This window comes from Nicotiana tabacum, chromosome 12 (assembly GCF_000715075.1).
Source record: "Nicotiana tabacum cultivar K326 chromosome 12, ASM71507v2, whole genome shotgun sequence".
In the NCBI taxonomy this organism is placed as follows: Eukaryota; Viridiplantae; Streptophyta; class Magnoliopsida; order Solanales; family Solanaceae; genus Nicotiana; species Nicotiana tabacum.
The window spans coordinates 105054964-105079110 of record NC_134091.1 but is presented as its reverse complement, the minus strand read 5'-3'; the positions used below and the strand labels follow the sequence as shown (position 1 = coordinate 105079110).

The following is a 24147-nucleotide window of genomic DNA, read 5'->3' as shown; positions in this document are numbered from 1 at the left end:
TAGGCTAAGGGACGGGTAGGATATATTTGAGAAAAATAGTGATTAACCCTCCTAGTCACTTTAATACACAACACTTCACTTTTAAGAACTTTCTTGTCATGACCAATTCAATGTCTTGTAATGAAACCATACACATTTAAGACCTTCTTCATTAAGCACGTCAATATATAGATACTTACTAACCCAGACTAAGACATAGGAGATTTTATTCTTTTTTTTCAGTCTCCTTAACTTGGTATTTCTTGCTAGTACCTTTTTTTGTTTGTACACAAGACCTTCTCGGCCTTTCTATGGTTCTACTCAAAAGCTACCCAATCTCTTTCTTTACCCTTCTTACTACTTAAGTGCTTTCAGAGTTAAAGATTCAACAAGATTTGATTAAGAACACATGGGATTCGACCTGTAATATGGTTGCCAAAGAAAAGGTCTACATGATCAAAAGGGGTGATTATGGATAATATTAGCAATGATAGGCAAATAGGCTAAATGGTCAATCAAAGAAAGCCTATATCATTTCGCAAACTTACAAGACTTAATCATTTCGCTTTGACTCACACACGGGGCAAGTTCTAGACTAGCAAGGATGACACAGAGTACACCAAAGTCGCACCTAACACAATATACATGACTCATTCAGGACGGTTTGGACCCGACTCTCAAGTTAAAGCAACTAATACAATCATCATAAAATTGAAGCACACAGGAATTAATCCCAAGAGTCTAAAGATGAGCCTCAATATCACAATAAGTCACATATATTCTCAAGGCATGTAATTATAAAGACCATGAAGAAAGTACTTAGTGCAAATTCTCCACCTCTAAACCTTGATATAAAATATATCAAAAAGCATAGATACTCAAGTTATCCCCATTTCACTATCAGTTCAAAAGAGGGAAAAAAAGAATTATTTTTTGTAATTTTCTTTGGACTTTAAACCCTTAAACAACAGTCTAGGAAATCTTTCATCGAGAAAAGTCCAAAAAATTTTAAAAATTCTACCTACAAGGAAACAATTACTACTGCCCCATTCAAAGAGTCATCCCTTGAAAACGAACTGTGGCCATAAGAAAAACCAAGAGGAATTATTTCTACCTAATTTTATTTTTCAACACACATAAAATAACACACTAAAATAACATAGGAATACCCAAATAGTCTCGTCACTCCACACTTAAAATTGTGCATTGTTCCCAATGTACACCCATAAATATAAGAGGGTAAAAGAAACTATATAGGCCAAAGGCCGAAGCATTAGCATCTCATAGGGTACTCGGAATTCTCTCATACTTAGTTCTTTATGCGGGCACCCCACACTTTGTTCTAACCATCTCAGTTGCTTTGGCTTTCTTCCAATAGCCTTGCTTCCCAGTATCCTAGAGAAATAAAAGATAACACTACAAAAATAATACAATAATAAAAAAAAAAGTAGTAAAGTTGAGTTGCCTCCCAAGAAGCGCTTGATTTAACATCGTGGCACGACGCAAATCACTTTTTGCCTCCACCTCGAGCTTATAAATTGTACTCCAAGTTTTGCTTCAAGTTTTCTACTATGATCCAAGGGTGGTGGAATAAATCTAACTGCCCCAAGAAAATAATGTAGTATTCTACATTTCTTAGCCTTTGCATGAGGTATGTAATCCTGACTTTCTGGCAAGAAGAATTCCAAAATGTAGGTACCTTGTTCCTCATTCCTTGACCCTCAATTGACTCGGGCTCTATTTCCATATCATCATCCAAACACAATGTGAAAAAATGCTTGGAGTGTGGACCAATGTGCTCAACTACATGAACATTGGGACTGTCAACATCCTCAACAGTAATGACACTAGAGTCAACTAAATATTTATCCTCACTATCTTTGGTTGACTCTAGTATCTCTTTTACAACATCGGCATACTCAAATTCTAGTTTGATTGATTGTTGGTATTATACGCTTACCTCCTCTATTAGAACCTCAATTTCTACATCTAATGCATGCTCTTTTTTGCTACTATCCACAATATCATCTTTTTGAGCATTAAATTCTTCAACCAATTGACTTATTTGTGCTTTCAGGTTAAGAATAGTTGCCTCTTACATTTGGATAGTATCTCATTGCCTTTGGATAATATCCCATTGCCTTTGTATTTGCAGTTGTTTCTCATTACTTCATTCCATGAGGCACTTTAATATATCTTTGATCTCCTTCAGGTCAACTTCGCCAGGTTCTTTGTTCTTGTTAACCTCACAGAAAAAAGTAGAATCATCATAATAAGGGGTTAGGGAGGATAATAAATACAAGCACAACCATAAAAGTGACTATCTTGACCACCACAAATATCACATACTTTCCACATAAAAGATTGAGTTGGTGCACATAACTAGCTCTTGAGAATATTTCGACAATTTCACTACAGGTGATTTCCTTCACAATAAGCACAAGGAAGATCAACAGTAGAATTACCAACATCGAAACTCCTATAATTCCAAGATGCCATGTTTCTCAAATCAACAAGTAAAACTAAAATTTAAAAAAAAAATCAAATACTAAAAAATAAAATTAAAATTCAAACTTGAAACCTAGCAATATGTACAGCTACAGCTACACTGTTAGTTCCTCAGCAACGGCATCAAAATTTGATTACACCCAACTATGCCTTATAAAAAGGACTAAGCGTTCGCTACAAATATAATCTGGTCTAAGAGTTCGGAGTCGAATCTTATAGAGAACTATGGCTTAGCTACAACTGTTCATTATCACTAAGAAGACAAGCTCGAACAATCCTAAGATATAAACATTAAGATTCTTATGCCTAACTAATTAACTAACAAATTAAAGAATTGAATTAATAACTAAAGATACTAAGGATTGGAGACAAGACTAAGAAGGTCTAGAATTATAATTTTCCCAATTCTCGGAATCCTTCCCACTACGTGTTCTATAATTTTTCCTAATTATTCTCTATCGATCGTGAGTACTTTGGTTGTCGTAATTCTCTCTCGAGCAACTACCACAGTTTACTAGATGTATTTTCTCAAACTACACTAGATGGCACTAATTCACCGCTCACTACGATCGTACCAAGGTTTCGTTATCTTTAATCACTCCTTTAAACCCTTCATTTGATCTCTCACATATGTTAGGAGTGATATTGTTCAACAACTACCTAAATGTATACTCTCTCTCGAGCAGTACATACTAAATAGGCACGGTCAATTGATGGTCATTCAATCAACAACAACAAACACATAGTTGAACAAGTAGATAAATCAAACGGCTCAATTATATAAAAATATAACGAGAATTCATCCTCCAAAAGATTCCATCAAAACCCTAGAAAACAAATTAGTTATTCATAATTGTTTGCATAAATACAAGACTAGAATTCATAGCAATGGGAAATAGGAAGAAATAGGAAAAAACGTGAAGTTGAATCCTTCTCCTCGCTTACAGCGTGTTCTTGCCTCTCTTAAGTCCTCTCTCCTTCAAAAAGTGGCTAACTCTCATATTTATATGGTTTAGGGTTGAGGTTGGGCGAATTTGGCTTCTCCTAATTCAGATTGGAAAAGCTGATTTTTCTGCTCCGGCCCCGGTCTGGCGAAGTGAACCTCGCTTCGTTGTCCGGAACTTTTCTGGTTTCTTCTGGTCCAGTCCCGGTCAGGCGAAGTGAACCTCGCTTCGCTGTCCGGGACTTTTCTCTTCTACTCTTTTTTCACTAATTTTTCTCTTATTTGATCATTTTCCGCATAAGTTTGTTCCTACATATAAGAAACATGTAATGAGCATATTTTTCACTTCAAAAGCAGTGTGAACTCCCGCAACTCATACAAGAACTAACACACAAACACACTCAAAACATGCACTTTTCACCCTTTATCATAGGTCAATTCGTCTTAACCGCAATGGCTAATAGGCACCTGATTGTGGTCATTTTAACCACTGGGAAGAAGGTCTCATTGTAGTCAATACCTTCTCTCTGAATATCCCCTTTTACAACTATCCTTGCTTTCAATCTTCCAACTGAACCATCTGCATCGTGTTTAACTTTGTAAACACATTTACTAGGTAAAGCCTTTCTACCCTCTGGTACATGTACCACTTCCCAGGTCTGGTTTGCTTGTAAAGCCTCAATTTCTGGTTCCATGGCCTTTTTCCATCCTGAGTGAAGAGAAGCTTGAGTGAAACTGGTAGGTTCAACTGCGTTTGTGATAGAATGCAACATGTGCTAATTGTGTATTGAGAGTGCAACAAAAGAAAATGTAGATGGTTTTGTGGGCTCAGCAAAACATGTTGAAATTATATATGTGAGATAAACATTGTTGCAGACAAAATTCTTTAGATGTCTTGGCATTTTACTTTCTCTCTCTGATCTTCTAAGTTGTAAGATAGGAAGAGGAATTGGAGTATGCTGAGTGTTGGGAGAAACTGGATTATGCAGGCTAGGTGAAAGTGAAGGACTCTTGGATGGAGTAGGGACTGAATTGTGTTGAGTAGTAGCAGGATTATTGGGTGGAGTTTTTCGGTTAGTATTCTGATCATTGAGAGTAGGTGTAGCAAGTAGACTAGGAAAGATAGATTTAGTTTCCAGTACATGATCAACAAAAGGAAAACTACTCTCATGAAAGTGCACATATCTAGACATTATGATCTTTCTAGTGTCCAATTCTATAGTTTATATCCTTTTTGCCCTTGTGGATACCCTAGGAATACACATGCCTTAGCTCTTGGTTCAAACTTTCCTCTGTTTTGTGTCAAAGTGTATGCATAACATAAACTTCCAAAGGTTCTCAAATCTGCATAGTTAGGAATATTCCCAAAAATTACTTCATATGGTGACTGTCCTTGAAGAACTCTGGAAGGAATTCTATTGATTAAGTATGTAGCTGTCAAAATGTATTTTCCCCAGTAACAAGTAGGCACCTTTGACTGAAACATTAATGCCCTTGCTATTTCTAGTAGGTGCCTATGCTTCCTCTCATCAACCCATTTTGTTGAGGGGTGGCAGTACAAGATGTTTGATGTAGTATCCCCTCAGAAGATAAGAAATCAGAATTTGCAGTCCCTTTGCCTAATTCCAATGCATTGTCTGATCTAATCACCTTGTCCTTAGAAAATGTTTCTACACACTAAGTGCATTACTTTTAGTAGTCAATAGAAAAGTCAATGTTTCCCTACTAAAATCATCTACAATAGTTAGAAAATATTTGTAAACGTTGTAAGTGCACACTTTATATGATACCTGAGTATCTATATGAATAAGATCAAAAATTGCCTTTGATGAAATTTGACTTACTGGAAAAGGTGTTCTAGTTTGTCTTGCCAAAGGACATATATCACAAGAATAATAAGAATTGGGCAGAAAAATATTGCACTAATATGTTTTATTGCATGAAAAGGCAAATGCCCCAACATATTGTGCCACAGTTTAATTGAAAGAAATTCCTAGACTGGGTACTATATGGCTTGAGCAAATATAACCCCTCCTTGATGTCACCAAAAACTTGAGGTCTCTTCATTAAAGAATCCTGCAAGATCTAAAATGATCAAAAAATATTGAACATTGAAACTGATATGTCAATTTCTGAGCTGACAAAAGATTGAATTTAAAACAAGGAACATGTAGCACATTTTCTAGGATTAGATCTGAAAATATGGGTACATTCCTAGAACGAATGCCTTTTCCCTGATAAGAATTAGGTAAATTGACAATTAGAGGAACAGGAAGTGGATACAAACACTTAAAAAATTAGGATCATAACACATATGTTCAGATGCACCTGAATCTATGATCCAGGTGCTTGAGTTATGAAAAGGTAGATCGGGAACTCAGTTATTTAAGGCAAAACTAGCTACAGTATTTGCACTAATGTCTGTTCCATTCTCTACTAAAGGATCCTGATGAACCTTAAGTTATTTAAGTAGAGTGATAAGCTGAGAGAATTGATTCTTAGACAAACTCTGTGTTGCATTAGCCCCATCAACCTCCATGGGATGTGGTTCTTCTCTTGATGTTGCAACATTTCCTCTTATTGGTCCTTGGAACTTCTTGTTCTTGATGAACTTGTAGTCTGAGGGATAGCCTATGAGCCTATAACAATCCCCTATGACATGATTAGTCATCTTACAGTAGGTGCAGAATTGGTTTGGCTTTTTTCTCTAGTTGTTTGCCAAGTTTCCTGTGAACCTTTGCCCTGCATGTGATTGATTTTCACTTGTGACAGAGAATCCCTGATTTTCTACCATGAATGATGCACTACCTTCCGAGATTTGATTATAAACAGGACTTTCCCTTTGATTTTCATCTTGCAACAGCAGAGAATATACATGATTCGCTATGGGAAGTGGATTAAGCATCAGGATGCTGCTCCTAGCGGAGCATAGGTCTCATTCAATACCATAAGGAAATGAATTAGCCTTTTTCCAGAGACTTACCCAACTCTTTTTTTCCTCCACAAACACAACTACTGATTGTAGCAGTGTTCAAAGAGTCCAGTTTATCCCATAACTTTTTAAGTTTTGTATAATACCTTGCTATGTTATTGGTCCCTTGTGCTAAGTCATTCAATTGCTTTTGCAGGTGAAATAACTTAGCACCATTGGACTGTTCAAAACTTTTAAAGATCAGTCCAGAGATCCAAAAATGTCCTAGAATAAATTATTGATTCAGCAATCTCTTTTGATAAAGAGTTCAACAACCAAGAGGTTACCATGTCATTGCTTCGACTCCATGGATGATAATCCTTCGAGGTGATTGCTGGAGCTGCACAGGTCCCGTCAATGAAACCCAATTTATTTTTAGCTGACAAAGTTATGAGCACAGATCTTCTCCATGCCTGGTACCCTTTGCCATCAAAGTGAGAATTCACCAGGTTCATACTTGGTGCATCAGAGGCAGGGGCGTATGCATGAATTTTTGTAAGCTGTGTCGAAATTTATATAAGAACTAAAATAGAACTTTGATTATCATACTTTTAGACAAGAAATAGCCTTAGTCTATTGGTTTTGTTGAGTCTTTAAGTTAGAAAAGATCCTGAGTTCAATTCTACTTCATCACAATTTTTAACCACAAAGGCTCTCTCAAATATTTGCAAAAGAAAAATGTGCTAGTTGAGGTTTAAACCTTTGGCCTCTTAGAGCAAACTCAAGCATATAACCAACACACCAAGACAAAATTTGTGTCACGTGATGTCAGTTTTTCTTACTTATCCATTTTCATACATTATTAATACATATATTTAGCAAAGTTTTCCGACGAAGCGGTGTCGCATGACACCGCTCAATATGACTCCTACCATGATTAGAGGAAGTAAGCATGGTTGGAGTCATATTGAGCTCCAACTGCAGTTACAGCTTGTGTGGTGTCTCCCATGGTTTTGTTTGAAGAAAATGAAGGAAGAAGAAATAAAGATGATAACGACGAACAAGATTTTCTCAGTGCACTGATACCATATTGAAGTTAGAGAATTCAATTTGGAAAATTTCCTTTTTCTTGTTGTATTGAATCTGTACAATACCTATCTTTATACTAGATTACATTGTAAAGAAAATAATATTTGTACACTTGACAAGAATAACTAATTAATATTCCTCTGCGCATGCTTAGAAATTTTCAACTTCTAGAAATATTCATTTGACACAGCTGGCTGCTTATTGAATCGGATTGAATCGGACGGCCATAATTTCATCCATCATGAAATCCATCTTCTCTTGAGATCTTGCCATGTGGCTTAGTCTTTGACTGAGATGACTCGACTTGACCGAGATGTTTAGGACTCAAACACTTACGTTTCACTTTACTCTCTTCATTCAAAGTCTTCTTCCTCATTTCTCTGTTTGCCTCCATAACTTTCTTCTTATCAGATTCACACTAAGAATTAAAACCAACGTGACTCTCAACGCACAAAATATTAAAAAGTGTACCCGCTCAGATCTTAAGAAGTTCAATCTCTTCAATGCAACTTTAGAAATCAAATCTGAAGTTCTTCTATCTTTTAAATGCAAATCAATCTCTTCAATGTAACTTCAGAAATCAAATCTAAAATTTTTCTATCCTTTAAATGCAACTTCAAAAATTTGAATCTTAAGTAGTTCAATCTATTGAATCCAACTTCAGATTTTGAATCTTAAGTTTTGAAACATAAACTTGTTCTTCGAATTTTAACAATCCAATCCTCAAATTTGAAACATAACTTTCAAATACCATAAAGAACAAATCTCAATCATCAAATTGTCAAAACGACAACATATTTAACAAGCTTATTTTGTAACTAAGAAGAGGAAGAAGAAGAAAAGGAAGAACAAGAAACTCTAATCACAAAGAAGAAGAAAACAACAGTAAAGAAGAACCGTGTATGTATCTGAAGTTACCCAAAATTTGCGTATCATTTAATTTTGTTTTTAAAAAGTGAGTACAAATTCAATGGGTGGTGCAAAATTGGGCGCCACATGAAAATTTTTACGTTTGTCTATATTGTTTGCATTCTCTCTTCTTTTTTTCACTTCTTGGGAGTGTACAGAGCCATGGTCTTTTTTTTTGGGTAACGGATCTTGAAAATTTTGTATACTAAATTTAGATCCTTTGGGGACACTTGTATACATCGGATAGCTTCAATAAAGGGCAATGCCTATTTTGATTAATTTTTTGACGCTAAGCTCTCTGCTTTGATGAAGTTAGACATGGCAGCAGTCAAGTTTCTCGAGTGCGCAGTTCTTGAAAATTTTCTGACTATGACCAATCAATTGAATTCTGCATATTGGTCAAGTATTTACCGGCGAGGAGATTGTTGTATTAGAATCAGCAGTTTAAGTGCATTAACAATAGCTTAAAGTTACTAAAAACTGTACTATCCAGTGACAACTCTCTTTTCTGATTATTATAATCGTGGACTTCCTTTCTTTCAAATTTGTTCAACCTTATTTTGAGTTTCGTTAAAAAAAAAAGTAGGGATAATCATATTTTCCCTTATGATTTATACCGGAACGTGTCTCGCGGAGATATTGTTTATTGAAATAACAAGCATTCATTGGAAAACTTAGACAGTAGATGCACACTATAGATATATACCTTAAATTTCCCAAGCAAGTTTATAAAATGGACAGAAACATGCATAACAACTCCCAGGTATACAACTGTATAGAAGCATAGAAGTTAGGAGAGGGCTAAGGCAAGGGGACCCCATATCTCCATTAATCTTTGTAAAATGCATGGAATACTTGACTAACCAGCAGGGGTTTTCCTTTCATTCCAAATGCAAGGGGTTGAGACTTAATCATTTGTGTTTTGCTGATGATGTGTTGTTATTTGTAAAGGGGAGTTTCAATCTGTTCTGTTGATGTTAAGGGAGTTGGCTACTTTCTCAAATACATGATCAGGTTTAACCACAAATGCAGCTAAGTCCAACATTATTATAGTGCAAATATGGATAGACACAGTATTGATGATCTATGTGAGCTAACTGGATATAAGAAAATGGCACTCCCATTCAGATACTTGGGTGTACCAATATCATCAAGAAAAATGCTAGTGTGTGCCAGGATAAAAAGTTCCTTTCCTATGCTAGAAGAGTTCTACGTGTGAATTCAGTGTTGATGCACATCCATTCCTCTTGGTCCTCCATCTTCATTTTGCCCAAGAAGGTCCTAAAGAATATAACCGCTATCTGTAGGAATTTCCTGGGAACACCTTGTTAATAACCCAAAAGGCTCCCATATTCCTTAATAACCAAAAGATGCAATATAATGCTACCACGAACCTAACATCAGGCAGAACATCCAGAAAACAGATACAGAGATACACCAAAAAAACAACCAAACATGAAGAAAACCAACAAATCTCAAAACCAGAAAGAGGAGATCTACCTTGGGTGAGTAGGAAAAAGAATAGGAAGCCCTCTTTCTGGTGAAACGCCAGAATACAGCGATACATGAAATGCCAATCAAACGTTACCTCCTTCGTCCATTCATCACTGTCCACTCTGTGCCCTGCGCCCAGCGTCCTCCATTCCCTCCAGCGACTTGTCCCTGAATATCACACTTCACCTAACTTTTTGTGGAACACTCCCCGTTCATTCAACGGGATTAAATATTGTACAAAATCCATTGAAAGAATTATTGTTTTCTTTGTGATCCTGCTCGATTTAGTTTCAGGTAATTGACTGGACATTGCATGTTTATTGAAAATCTGTAGGAACTTAGCCTGAGCAGCACCTTTTTCATTCTGATATTGGAATGAAAGAGGTTTAAACGAAATGACGGTTCAGGGATAATTAAAGATGGGACGGTTGGTTTTTTAAGTGGAACATCTTTTATCATAATTTTAAAAAGGAGAAAAGGCAAAATTTTGAAAACATATAAGTGCAAATGCCTGGTCTAAGAGAGGTGTCACCTCACCTACTCTTAGACTTAGCCTGAATATACTGTATAGATATATGCATACATACACATGTATATATACATATAAACATATCTAGCAAATTATAGTAAAAGGAAACAAGGAGGTATACATGGAGACAGTAGAGAGAGAAGAAGGAAAGCAGGATATAAAACAGCAAGAAATACATGCCTTGAATTTCACATCAATATATATTTCTCAATCCTTCCTCCATATCAGCTGCACGAAGCTCATTGTCATCAGAATCATCGTTATCCTATAAACAACATACAAAAAACTCCAATGATACTCATCATTCAAGAAAGTCGGCTTACACAGAACCCATGTACTTCCAGAAGTGAAAATTAATACTATAAACTAGTACCATTTTGTATATGCATGAGTCTGCTAATGATAAATAAGAGTCAAATATTCCCATTTATGATTATGGAAGAGTAGTATCAGCTTAATATTGCTTAGTGACAATACTATTAAAGGACACCTACAAGGCAGAGGCGGATCCAGGATTTATGTTCTGTGGGTTCAACTTTTAAGGTTTTTAACATCGAACCCATTGTATTTTAAAAATTATGGGTTCAGACCTACCAGTTATTGCAATTTTAATGAACTTTTACACATAAATTTATGCTCCGCGGCAAAAATACTGGGTTCAGATGAACCCGGTGGCCATACTCTACATCCGCACCTGCTACAATGGTCATATCAGGCAGATGTTTCTCGGACCACCAATTGCGATTTCTTGACTTCATCCTGTCATACAAAAGTCAAGCACCAAATAGCCATAGCAGAGAAGCATTACATTGTTTGATTATATATGTATAATCATTTTAATTTGAAGTCTTTATTATCGAGATAAAAGACTAAAGGAAAGAGAAAATGATCCAAGAATTAATCAGAGGTCTAAGCAACTTTAATGATAGTCATTAATTAGAGAAAGACAGCAAAAAGGAGTGATGTTAAACATATCATAAAGTATGGCAAGGTTTTGAGTTTTTCCTGTTTTCAGCTTTTCAAATTAAACAACAGGAAACGAAGATGAGGAAAAGGAATATTCGACCTCGCATTTCATACTGACGAAGATTGTATGAGTAAAATGAGAACACATGCATTAAAGAAATGACACCAAATTGAAAATGAGGAACAAACTAGCCTTAGAGAAATGTAATCCAAAAGTGCATATTATCGGGCATAAATATTTCGAAAGTACAACAACAACAAAATTAAGAACTAGCAGTCAAGTTCACTGACGTTTCCTATCACATTTGACTTGCATTACCAACCAAAGACTCTTCCTCTTTCTTACATTGCTAATCCTATTAGTCTGTTGTTCTTCAAGTTTTTCTTTTCAAATAATTTGGTGAGCACTATTATTGAGCTTCTGTATCTTGTGCACACTAACATCAGTCAAATTCAGTAATGAGTTTCAATGACCAAGTAGAGGAAAGGAATGGTTGTCATTCCTCGCACAACATAATTCACCTTCCACTGAGGAGAGGTACTTAGACATATATATTAACCTTTTTTTTTATAGTAACCATATTGAATACTCTCACTGAGACATTTTTATTTCCAAAACTAAAGAAAATTCTTATAAGTCTATATTTGCTCTTTGTTTACATATTCACCTGTGATGATGATCTCAATACTTTTAGAATAACTCATCTGTGTAACATATAGTTGACTTTCCAAGAGACTTATCGGATCTGTTCATTGCAAGTTATAATGAGCGCTTGGAACTGAACAAGAAGAACTATGAAAATGAGCAAAGAGCAATATTGCCCAATGGAATAGACGCATAAAATGCTACGCAACAAACAAAACAAACCTCTTTCGTCATCATACCTAAGAAACTGTGACCTCCTCGCACAAGTTGAGAGAAAACTTGATGGAAATGTTTAGATATGCCCTTGAACATGCATTCATTTTTCCTCGTATCCAAATCTGATATAAGTTCCTTCATTTTCTGCAAAGATTGATGCAAGGCGCAAATGGAGGAAGCCATTAACACACAAGTCCTATCAAAACATAAACACACAAGTTCAGATCCACATATACACAATTTATTTACCTCATCAGCGGCATCCAGTTCAGCACCATTATGTTAGAAGGGTGTCGACGGCAACATGGAAAAGGTAGCAGGTCTTTAGATTTTTCTTTCATGAAGCATAGATAAGGCAATTCTAACCCTCATTCTTAAATATGCAGAAACACACAAGTATGAACAAATACCTCCCGAGAATTCACCTCTTCTCCACCTTACAATTTCGCCTTTTAATTCACAGTTTATGATTGTTACATCACTAATGGTTGTATGCATATCTGCATGTTTCTGGCTTCTAGCCCTGAAAAGCGAAGAACAGATCTACCAAACAAACAATAAAATAAAAATCAAATGCCAAACAGGTTATACGCAAATTATAGAAGAACGATACGTCTCAAAAGGTGTCAAGAGATAAATAACCAGTTCCGGGATTTTCTTCAAGTACTCTTCTTGCTTGGAAAGATAGGTGTTTTGTTTACTTAGTAGTTGTTCCAATGGTGTTGCTTCATCCTCAAGTGTAGTCCAATACTTATCTTGGACCTATAACAAAATCACCATATTAGCAAAAAGCTAACCATGCAATGTGAAGTTGGAATTTAACAGAGAATCTTTGCCTTCAGATTATCCTTTTCCAGTTTGATCGGCTTGAGCCTCTTGTTTCGTTCATCTATACTTCCAAAAACCCCTGTGCAGGTCATCTTTGTAATAAAATTTGAACATATATGATACCAACAGCTACAATCAAATAAAGGTCAACTAGTGAGTCTGCAGTCTTTAGTTCCTGATTCTTCCTCTCAACTTCACCCTGTAGCATATCAATGTCCACAGAAAATACATAGCCACTAACCCTTGTTTTGTCTTTCAAGATTCTTTTAAAGATTCATCTCAAACTCCTCTTATCTATTCTCAGTCTACAAAAGCCGATATGAAACCAGAACCAACTGATTTGTGTTGATATGTCATATAATTAATGACTTCAGCAATCCTGACGTCAACAAATCTCCACCCAATTTACCAATTTTTTGCTGCTCAGACCGCAAGTTCATTAAGTTTCTGGTCTATCCATTGGGAAAAGCTAAGAAGGTAAAAAGTAGACAGTGTGAACATCCTTAGAACGATGGATAACAAAAGCCGGTGACACCAAGAAAGGAGAACAATATGACCTTATTGTCATTTGTAACTTTCTAATCCACACAAAAGAAGTGTTTGCAACACTTTGAAAGTGAAAGGAAATAAGCAATGCATTAATCAGTACAACAAAAAACGAAAGTTTTATCCCAATTATGCATGTACAAAAGACAAACCACGAATGCCATATACATTAGTTCTGTACATGTTGAAGCTCCACTAAGTTCCAGTGCCCATAACTGCTAAACAGATTCCAAGTTCAAGTGAATACACTTATGTTCTAATAATATTAGTCTATAACAATCATAAAACACCCTTTTACGAATTCAAATGAGAAACAAGAAAAGAACACACACGTACATATGACATTAGTAAGAAAATCTACTAGACAGACTACTAAAAATCTACTAGTACTTCTTCATATTGAAAAGGAAGAACGATTAAGAACAAGAAGAAATATGTAAAATATAGACGGGTTGCTAAACATATGAAGCGTACTAAGCCTCTAAGCTGTGGTGTCAAACCAACAGTACTAAATCGACAAATTAAGAACTAAAACAACAACAAGAAGTATGTAAAACACAGACGGCTGCTAAACATATGTCGCCACTAGTGGAAACAATGTAACTAAACATATTAAGTGTCACCACTAGAGGAAAAAGGGGGGAGTTCCTCTCAGACGGGCGGTTGGGGGCCGCACTTGTTTCTTCGGTATGATATGACGGGCGGCTGGGGGCAAGAGTTTCTCCCAAGAGTCCAAGAATCGAACCATGAGTGTAGGGTCGGTCTCATGACAGGTATTGGTGCAGAATTTTGATATGGCAGGGAATACAATTTCCATGAATAGGTGAGTGTAAAGGTCATCATCGTCAAGAAGATTCTTCCACAACGAAACCACCTCCACCCCATGAGTTGGAGTTTGAAGTGGATCCCATCCGTCAAATAGTTGCTCAAACAGAGGGTGAGCGTGGGAAAATGCGACGGCAGAAAAATCATGCTCCCAGAACTCCATGAGGTAATCTTCCCTCAACTGCTCAAATTTGCTCGCGAGGGAGTGAAGAGTAAGGGTACCTGATGCACTCTCTATGCGCTTTAATACAGCTAAAATAACTTTCAGATTATCAAGATTCCTTCTCTTGCTAACTCCCTCAGCGTGGAGCTTCTGCAACTCACCCAATTTCTCAATTTCATTTCTTAAAATACTTTCTATGTCACGCCTTTTAGCTTGGGCCCGTTCAAGAATCAGCCTAATGTTGCGTTGAAGTTTAGGCATTAGGAGATCATTTTCCCATGCTTGTTCATCAGAGTTGAAATTTTCAAAATTCTGCAAGATTCTAACCTGTGGACCTCTCATATCAATGATCTTTTCATTCTCATTCTCCATGCTGGGTCCAGGTCAAAGGTTAATTGAAGCTTGTATTTGTTGGAAGAGGAGGTTTCAGAGGAAAAATGTAATTTTTCTAGGGGTGTGTTTTTCTAAGCTTGTATTTCATTCTCACTGCTGCTGCATTTTGTTTCCCCCCTTCACTGCCATCTTTTAATCACATAGTACACATACAGATGAGAAGTTCAATGAAGGAAAGGTGAAAAGATCTATTTGCAATGCTATGCTTCTTCATCAATAGCCTGGAGCTGACACAGTGCTTAATACATCCATATGCTGCTCGTCTCCCCTGCCACTCCTTACTGCTCCTGCCAAAAACAGTTTGACAGCTCATAGTCTTTCATACTATTTGTTTTTTTTACTTTCTTTTTAAACAGCGGAGTCCGAGCCAATTCTTTTATTTATTTGTTTGTTTGGGTTAATTTTCTGTTGGTTTTTTCCAATTCCTGGTTTTCTTGAAAATATTTGTTCTCTTTAAAAGCATAAACCTTACAAACTATTTACCTATCATGGACCTTTTCATTAAATTTGTTGCTCTTGATGTACTATCTTCGTCATAAAAATGGAGTTACCTGGCCATATCCTATTGCACTATTTCATTACTATTGAATTTAAAGTCACATAGAAGTACTTTTGTCCCAGTTTGATTGATGTAATTTAAATTTTAAAAGTCTATCTTTTAAATTCAGACATAGAATTTTAATTTTTTAAAATAAAATTTAAAAATTTAAAAATTATATCAAAGTAATATAAGTTAAAATAATTACTCTCTGCGTTTTAATTTAGATGAGGTAGTTTGACTCGGCATAGAGTTTCAGAAATAAAAAAAAAAAAAGACTTTTGAAACTTGTGGTGTTAAAAGCTTAAAGGGTAAAACCATTGTGGACCATGACATTTGTGTGGTTATAAAAACTTCTCATTAAAGGTAAAATGAGTAAAATAAAGAGTTTAAAATTAAATTATTTTCAAATTTAGTAATGTGTCATTTATTTTGGAACACTCTAAAAAGTAAAGTGTCTCATCTAATTTGAAACGGAAAGAGTAATAATTTAAAATATTTAAAGACATAAAAAATCGTGATAAAAAAAATTTGTTTGACTCTTGAAATCAATATGCATCAAACAAATTGGGACGAAAGGAATAATTTTTTATTTATTTATTTTTTAGACCGGGAAGACTAGCTATATTTATCATCAACTAAATTATCCCTTAGCAAAAAAAAACTAAATTATCCATGTGGTACTTCACTAATTTGATTTTACATTGGAACTTTGATCTCATTTTGCAACTACAAGCATAGTATAGTTAAATTCATATAAATGGATCTAGGATTTGAAGATGGTGGGTGTCACAATTATTTTTAATACACACCTTGTAATGACTAATATAGAGTTTATTAGAAAAATGTATTCAGTTCAGTTCCGTCTCTTTTGAGTTTATTCGAATCAACTTAATAGACGTTTGATTTGCATATATGAAAATTACATCTCAAATATCAAGACAAACTTAATTAGCATTATATAGAGGAATCACACTTTTATTATCAACAACACAAGAAAAATCAACATTTTCACGAGAATTACTTTTTTGGATATTTTAAAATAAGTTTGCGCAGTAAATATCTTTAATAAGGGAATTATAGAATTAAAAAATAATTAAAATATTTTTATTGGTAGATTACGCCCCATAAGTAAATCTAGAAATAGATGAAATACAAGTTCCCATAAATCAAAAATATAAATTACATATATATTAAAGCAACAATTACGAAAGTACCATCTAATTTAATCGTAAAGAGATTTAAATTGAACTTAACAACTATAAAATAGCATAAAATTTTAAGATATAATAAGCAAAAGAAATCACGAAATTTTTTAAATTAATCTAAATCCGAAATTCCTATTGAGACCCAATTAGTCTTTCGATTTTGAAAGAAGAAAATTCACAAATTTGAGATTAAGAGAAATTCTTATTTTATGAAATTTTAAAAAGTTGGAGTCTATTTTTGAGTGTTTTCATTTGAGGTCGCAGATAAAATAATAGGATACAGGAAAGAGAAATTAAAAAAAGATAAATAGAAAATTAAGAGATAGCCGAAAAGAGAAATGGCTAAGACAAAAGAAAATAAAAAGCACAAAAGGAGAGCCAAATAATGTTTAAAAAATTCAAGGAAAAATGCATGAGTATCCCCCTCCCTTCCCCCTCCACGTGTAGCCGGAACTCCAACTACACACTTTATCTTTGCGAGTGTTCTATTACCCCTCTGAACCTTTTTAAAATGAAATAAATACACCCTAAATGATGATGTGGCAAGGAGAATACATTCACTCTCTTGAAAGCATGTGAGAGACAAAATTTAAGTTTAGCTGATTAGTTTATAGAAGTAGCAACTTTTAATAGAAAATGATATCATTATTTTAGACTTAATAGCAATTTTTAATTGAAAATGATATCATTATTTTAGACTTAATTAGTTTTCACTATAACTTAGACTAATTGTATTTTTTTAAAATCAAGTCTCTTTTTCCTTTTTCACCGACGACGAATCCGACTCGCCGGAGCCACCTCCACCAACATCGACAATAAACTCCGCCGTTTTCCAGCAACCGTTTTTTGATATGAAGAAATCGCACACGCTCGTTGCAAAGCTTCCAAATAGTACACATGATTCATCGGTGTCACACCTCTGTCGATTCCTCCGGCAATCTGAAAATCGTAAAACAGATGGTTCTGCCAAAAAACCCTGCCCATACAGCTGCTAAATAAATTACCGGATCCACCAAGGCTGAGATCCAACTACAATGAGTCCAACATCACTACCGGTGGCGAGTTTTTCACCATTATCGCCGGCGACGACTCAACGATACTACTCTGGCTCGAACTACGATTTTCATTTACTAATTCACGTTCTCCGGCTCAAAAATCGGAAAATAGTTTCACATTCACCGACGTCCATGTACATAAAACTGGAATATAATAAGACAAAAAAGGAGGGGAAAAAGAAAAAAAAAATATTAGCTGGCATTGCGTGCACAACACTCTCCATCAGAAATCTAGTTGTCCAGTATTAAGGATATATTTATTTCATTTTAAAAAGGTTCAGGGGGTTAATAGGATATTTGAAAATCTGGCTATATGTCGGGGGAGAACTTATGCATATTTTCTTACAAAATTATCATAAAATATTATCAAACTATACAATTTACCTCTCTAAAAGGTTAAAATCAATAAACTTCATCATGAATGTAATTTAAATTATTACTCCTTATGAGTAAATATAAATTTGCTTGCAAATACCAAAATAATAAATGGTGAAAATTTTGATAGACATAAAACTAAGATATGAAAACCTATAGTAAGTGAAGATATAAATTTGACTATCTATTTTAGATAAAATATTTAAATAATTTTCGCCATCGCGATGTTCTCAACTAGTACATATGCAATACCATGACTCATTATTTTGAGTTACTTTCAATGTTTATATCTTTATAGATGAATTGAACTTTAATCATTCATATGTTAAAGAATTTTGAGTGTCGGCAGTACAAATTAGGGAATTTGACATATGATTTGTATTAGGAACTATTAGGCGAGCCCTGAGCGTTAGTTCGGATACGTAATCGAGTGTTTGAGACGTAAGCCTCTCAGAACTAAGTCTCACACGTGAGCCTCAAGGCGTTTTCATAGTGCCCCGCATTGGGGCGAACCCCGAGGCAAGTCTCAAGAAAACCTTTTAAAACACTGTGTACATTATCAATTAAGACTTTAAAGGGTAGTTGGAAATTTTCACTCTGTTTTAAATGTTATAAATGTTTGTAGCTAATTGTGGTAAAATGGTTTAAAAAAATAGTTATCCACCCATATTATCCATTAGAAAATGGGTTAGATAATGTACTATTTAAAAACGAGTCAAATATGGATAAGAATCATATTATCCACTTAGAAAATGGATAACCAATGGATAACTAATGTGTTTAACTTTTACATTTATAAAGCCTCAAATTGGGGATTTCTCAAGTTTGGGAGACTAAGAATTCTCTCAAAAGTGATCATATTCAAGAAGTCATGGATAATATCCATATTATCCGCCTGTTAACCCGTTTTTTTATCTGTATTAAATATGAATCGGGCCGAGTAATTTCATTTTTTGCATTATCCATTTTTTACTTGTCCATATCCGATCCGACCCGCCTGTTTGCCACCCCTATTTATAGCTCACGCTGAATTGTATTAAGTACTCCCTCCGTTCACTTTTACTTGTCCACTATGGAATTTGCACACCCCTTAAGAAATAATAAATGAAGTGCATAATTTACCATGATCCTCATATTAATTGATGCTTATTTTTAATGGATTTGAGAAAATGACAAATAATCTATTTTTAGAATACTTGACAAGTAAAAGTGAATGGAGGGAGTATATTGATGTCAATTACAACTCCTTTTTATGTGGAAGACTAGAGTTACTTGACTTTTAACTAATCAGTTGATTTTAAGTTTCGCACACTGTATTGAAGAGATAATTTAATTTTCAAAAGATATTTGTGTCGATCAATATTGTACTCATACTTTTTTAATAATATAAATAGTATAATATAGAGATATAGATTATATCTCTATATTATCCTAGTGCAATTGAAACTTTAATGTATGATATACATTGCACTAGGATAATATTATCGTTGTTGTTTTTAAAACTATCAAAATATATTTTTAATTCAAGTAGTGATAAATGATAATTGGAGAGGTATCGAACTGATTCCTGGTTACCTTAAAAGGAAGAAGTCTTTTGCCTTATTTTTTACTAACACATTTTCTTTAATATTAAAAATATAGTAAGGCGATGGATAACAAGTGCAACACAAAAGGATAACTAGTGCACTATTCATTTCACAATGGAAAAATGTTTTTATTGTTTTAACCGCTAAAGAGATATAATGGCTGAATAATCTATTATTAGATATAGAGTTGTGGCGACAAGCTGTATTCTTATAATATGATAGTGAAGCTATTATGTCAAAAGATATTTAGATATATATAATGAAAATATAGACATATTGCTTGAGACTTTAATTAGTGCAGATAATTGAATATTGATGAAATTATCACCAGTATGGTGACCCAGGCCATTGGCTTAAGGACTCCCGAGAGGTATGACGGGAACCTTATCTATCTTATTGCTTACTAATATTAAAGGTATAAAAGGTTAAAACAAACTATAGTTTGTGTCGGTTAGCAAACACTAAAAATTTTAGTACTTAAGAAAAAAGAATAAGTATAAAGTTATTTTTAATAAAGAAACAGAGTTCGGATTAAGAACTAATAAAAGTATATGTTAAAGACTTGATTAAGCTTCACTTTTATAAACACTAGAAATGATGCCACTTCAATTAAAAATTGAGATACATAAAAATTATATATATATATATATATATATATATATATATATATATATATATATATATATATATAATAGACTAAGTTAAGTGATGTGGCACTATTCACAAGCCAGGAATTGGGTTTATTTTCTTCCTTTTCACCCGGCCCAATTCAATCCTTCTTTGTCTTCCTTCTTCAGCAAATATGGCATCAGATTCAACGTATCTTGTGTTTTTTGTTCTCCCTCATGCTCTGTATAATGCTCTTTGTTTATTTTCTTAATTGAAAAATATTAAGATTCATAACTTCAACTCTTTGTAACATCTTCTATAAATTGCTGGCATACTACTAATTATCTTTCTGATAAATGATCAATTTACTCCTCCACTTTATTATATAAAGATATCTTTTTTTATTTTTCCTGCTAAATGATGTCACCTAAAATTCTAAAGTGTTAAAGAGTGTCAGTTCCTCAATAAGAGTAAAAACAAAGATGTGATTGGTATTTTGGTATAAGTGAATTGCTTTTCCTGCTAGATATATCAAAGCTAAACAATCTATATATGTATATATGTAAATTCCATCTAGACGAAGGAAACATTCAACAAGAACACGAGTAACCACTTGAAGTTTATCTCACGGCAGACAATACCAAGTTTATTCTGTCTATGCCTTCCATCTCTATTTTAAAATTTCAATCAACTAGAACTTCACGAAACATTTTTGTAATATGGCCAATATTTTGGCTAATGGAGTCCATCTCACATAAGTATAAGCATCTTTGCAAAGTAAACTTTGTTGGTAATATTCTTTGGGACCCAAAAATATTACATTGTGTGGTGGACATCATTTGCACAAGTTGTATCTCTTCTTTTACACCTAAGAGGCCAAGACTTTTTTTGTCACGACCCAATTTCACCTATAGGTCATGATGACTCCCAACACTACAGCTAGGCAAGTCAACTAGTGATTTAAACACATGATCAACTCTTTAAAAATTAATCGAGAAATTAAACTTTTCTTACTTGCAGGAATTAAGACAATATGAAAAGATCTAGTAAATTAAAATAACCGAGAAAAATAATTAAATCCAAAAATTCTACTAGTGTGTGCCAAGACCTGGTGTCACAAGTGTATGAGTATCTAGTAGATTATACAAAAATACTAAATACTGTCTGAAATAAAATAGACAAAATAAAATTTTAAGAAGAGGCACTAGTTGCTGCAGAACGGCTCAGAAAGGCAGCTTACGACTAAGCCTCTGGATAACATGAGTGCGCGCTGATAGGTCCAACTATAGCACCTGTCTCAGATCCTGCACAAAAAGTGCAGCAAGTGTAGCATGAGTACGTAAACAACGTGTACACAGTAAGTATCAAGCCTAATCTCGGAAAGGTAGTGGCGAGAGGTCGACTTTGACGCTCACTAAGGGCCAATAATAATAAATGATATAAAAATAGAAATATTTAAATCAACATAATTTATAGAATTAACAATAATTTTCTTTAACCAGTAGAAATAATTAAATTCCTTCAAATGCGAAAATTTCCAATTTATATATTAAACTTCACAAGCTGTAATTAAAATATCAAGGTATCGTATAATTATTATTATTAGGCACGCTTTTTGCCGAGGTCGTACGGCCCGATCCAGAGTGTCGTATACACTACCGAGGGATGTGCGGCGCGATCCATAGATGCATCTATACTGCCGAGGCGTTCGGCCCGCTCCACAAGAAAGGAGGACATTTTCTTATGTACCTCCGGAATGAGAGTATATTTATTATAAGATTAATACGAGAGAATGCACAATTTCTTTTAACAAATAAATTTATTTATACAGAAATTAAGTATATGAGATTTTCATATTTTACTATCTTTCCCTAACAATTCACAATATAGTTCAAATTCATTAATTAAATAAAGGATATAATTTACACACGTAATTTATGATTTGAGTCCTAAACTACCCGGACTTTAGCATAAATAGTAGTTACGCACGGATTCTTATCATCTCGTGCGTACATAGACCCCACAATTAGCAATAATTATTAATTTAATCACATATGGGATAAATTCTCCCTTACAAGGTTAGACAAGAGACTTACCTTGACTTGGTCCAATTTAATCCACTAGTAGGCCTTTTCCTAGATTATCCAACTTTGAATGGCTCGAATCTAGCCAAAATAGTTCGATACAGTCACAAAAAAATATAGGAATTAACTCAAAAATTGTCCGTGGGGCCCACGTCTCGGAATTCGGCGAAAGTCACGAAATATGAAGGCCCATTCAACCACGAGTCTACCCATACCAAAATTACTAAATTCCGATAACAATTCGGCTCTCAAATCCTCAAATTTATCCAAGAGGGTTTTCAAACTTTTCCAACTTAATTCACCAATTAAATGATAAAAATAGTGATGGATTCAGATAATTTAACCAAGATTGAGTTAAGAACACTTACCCCGTTGTTTTCTCTGAAAATCTCCCAAAAATCGCCTCAATCCGAGCTCCAAATCGGTAAAAATGAAAAATGGGACGAACTTAAACTCTCTGCCCAGTCACGTGATCGCGATGCAAAACTTCTCCCACTGCCTAAATTAACCCTATGTGATCGCAGACTTGTCCACTCGATCGCGAAGCTCAAACTCACAGGCCTACACGATCGCGAACTCATCCACGCGATCACGAAGCACAAACACGTGACCTCCACTTCTGCTCCACTTACTCTACGCAAACGCGACCTTCTTCATGCGTTCGCGAATAACAAACTCCCACAGTTACGCGATCGCGACCCTCTTCACGCGATCACGAAGAACAAAATCATCACTGCCTCAAACAAACCTACGCGATCGCAAACCATCTCACACGATCGTATAGAACAAAGTTACTTCTGCCCCAAATTAGCTTACGCGATCGCGGATGAACTTATGCGATCGCGTATAAGGAAACCAAAAGAAAAATACCAACAACTATCAGCTATCTCCCAAAGGCCAAAAATGATCTGTTAGTCGTCCAAAGCTTACCCAAGTCTCTCGGGACCTCAACCAAATACACCAACAGGTCCTAAAATATCATACGAACTTAGTCGAAACCTCAAATCATATCAAACAACGCTAAAATCACGAATCATACTCCAATTCAAGCTTAATGAAACTTAAAATTTCCAACTTCTACATTCGATGCCGAAACCTATCAAATCAAGTCCGATTGACCTCAAATTTTGCACACAAGTCATAAATGACATATCAGAGCTATGAAAATTTTCGGAACCGGATTCCGACTCCGATATTAAAAAGTCAAGTCCCCGGTCAAACTTCCAGACTTAAATTTCTATTTTAGCCATTTGAAGCCTAATTTAACTACGGACTTCCAAATAAAATTTCGAACACGCTCCTAAGTCGAAAATTGCCATACGGAACTGTTGGAATCATCAAAATTCTATTCCGGGGTCGTTTTTTAAAAATGTTGACCGAAGTCAAACTTAGCATTTTAAGGCCAACTTAAGGAACCAAATATTCCGATTTCAACCCGAACACTTCCAAATCCGAACCAACCATCCCCGCAAGTCATAAATTAATAAAAGCACATATAGAGAGTTTTATTTAGCGGAACGGGGTTTTAAAAGTCATAAATTAATAAAATAACATACATGGAGTTTTATTTAAGGGACCGGTTGGGTCCAAATCTCGAACGAACCATTCCCGCAAGTCATAAATTAATAAAAGCACATACATGGAGTTTTATTTAGGGGACCGGTTGGGTCATTAAATTCTCCACCTCTTAAACAAACGTTCGTCCTGGAACAGGTTTAGAATTGTACCTAGAGTGCTGAATAAGTGT

The 24147-nt window shown here is 34.8% G+C and overlaps 1 long non-coding RNA gene across 3 annotated transcripts; it reads right to left on the bottom strand.

The window, feature by feature from the left end:
* Positions 1–9333: 9333 nt before the first annotated feature.
* LOC107819067 (uncharacterized) lies at positions 9334–15391 on the bottom strand. Of its 3 annotated transcripts, none has more exons than XR_012697435.1 (4): positions 12440–15391; positions 11057–12334; positions 10543–10627; positions 9334–10001 (listed from the first exon to the last, which is right to left on the bottom strand). It is a non-coding gene; the product is annotated as an uncharacterized LOC107819067 (long non-coding RNA). The 3 variants fall into 3 exon arrangements; XR_001655612.2 differs by having other exon boundaries at positions 9334–10627; positions 11057–11121; positions 12214–12334; positions 12440–15386; XR_001655613.2 differs by having other exon boundaries at positions 9334–10627; positions 12214–12334; positions 12440–15384.
* Between the last annotated feature and the right edge of the window lie 8756 nt (positions 15392–24147).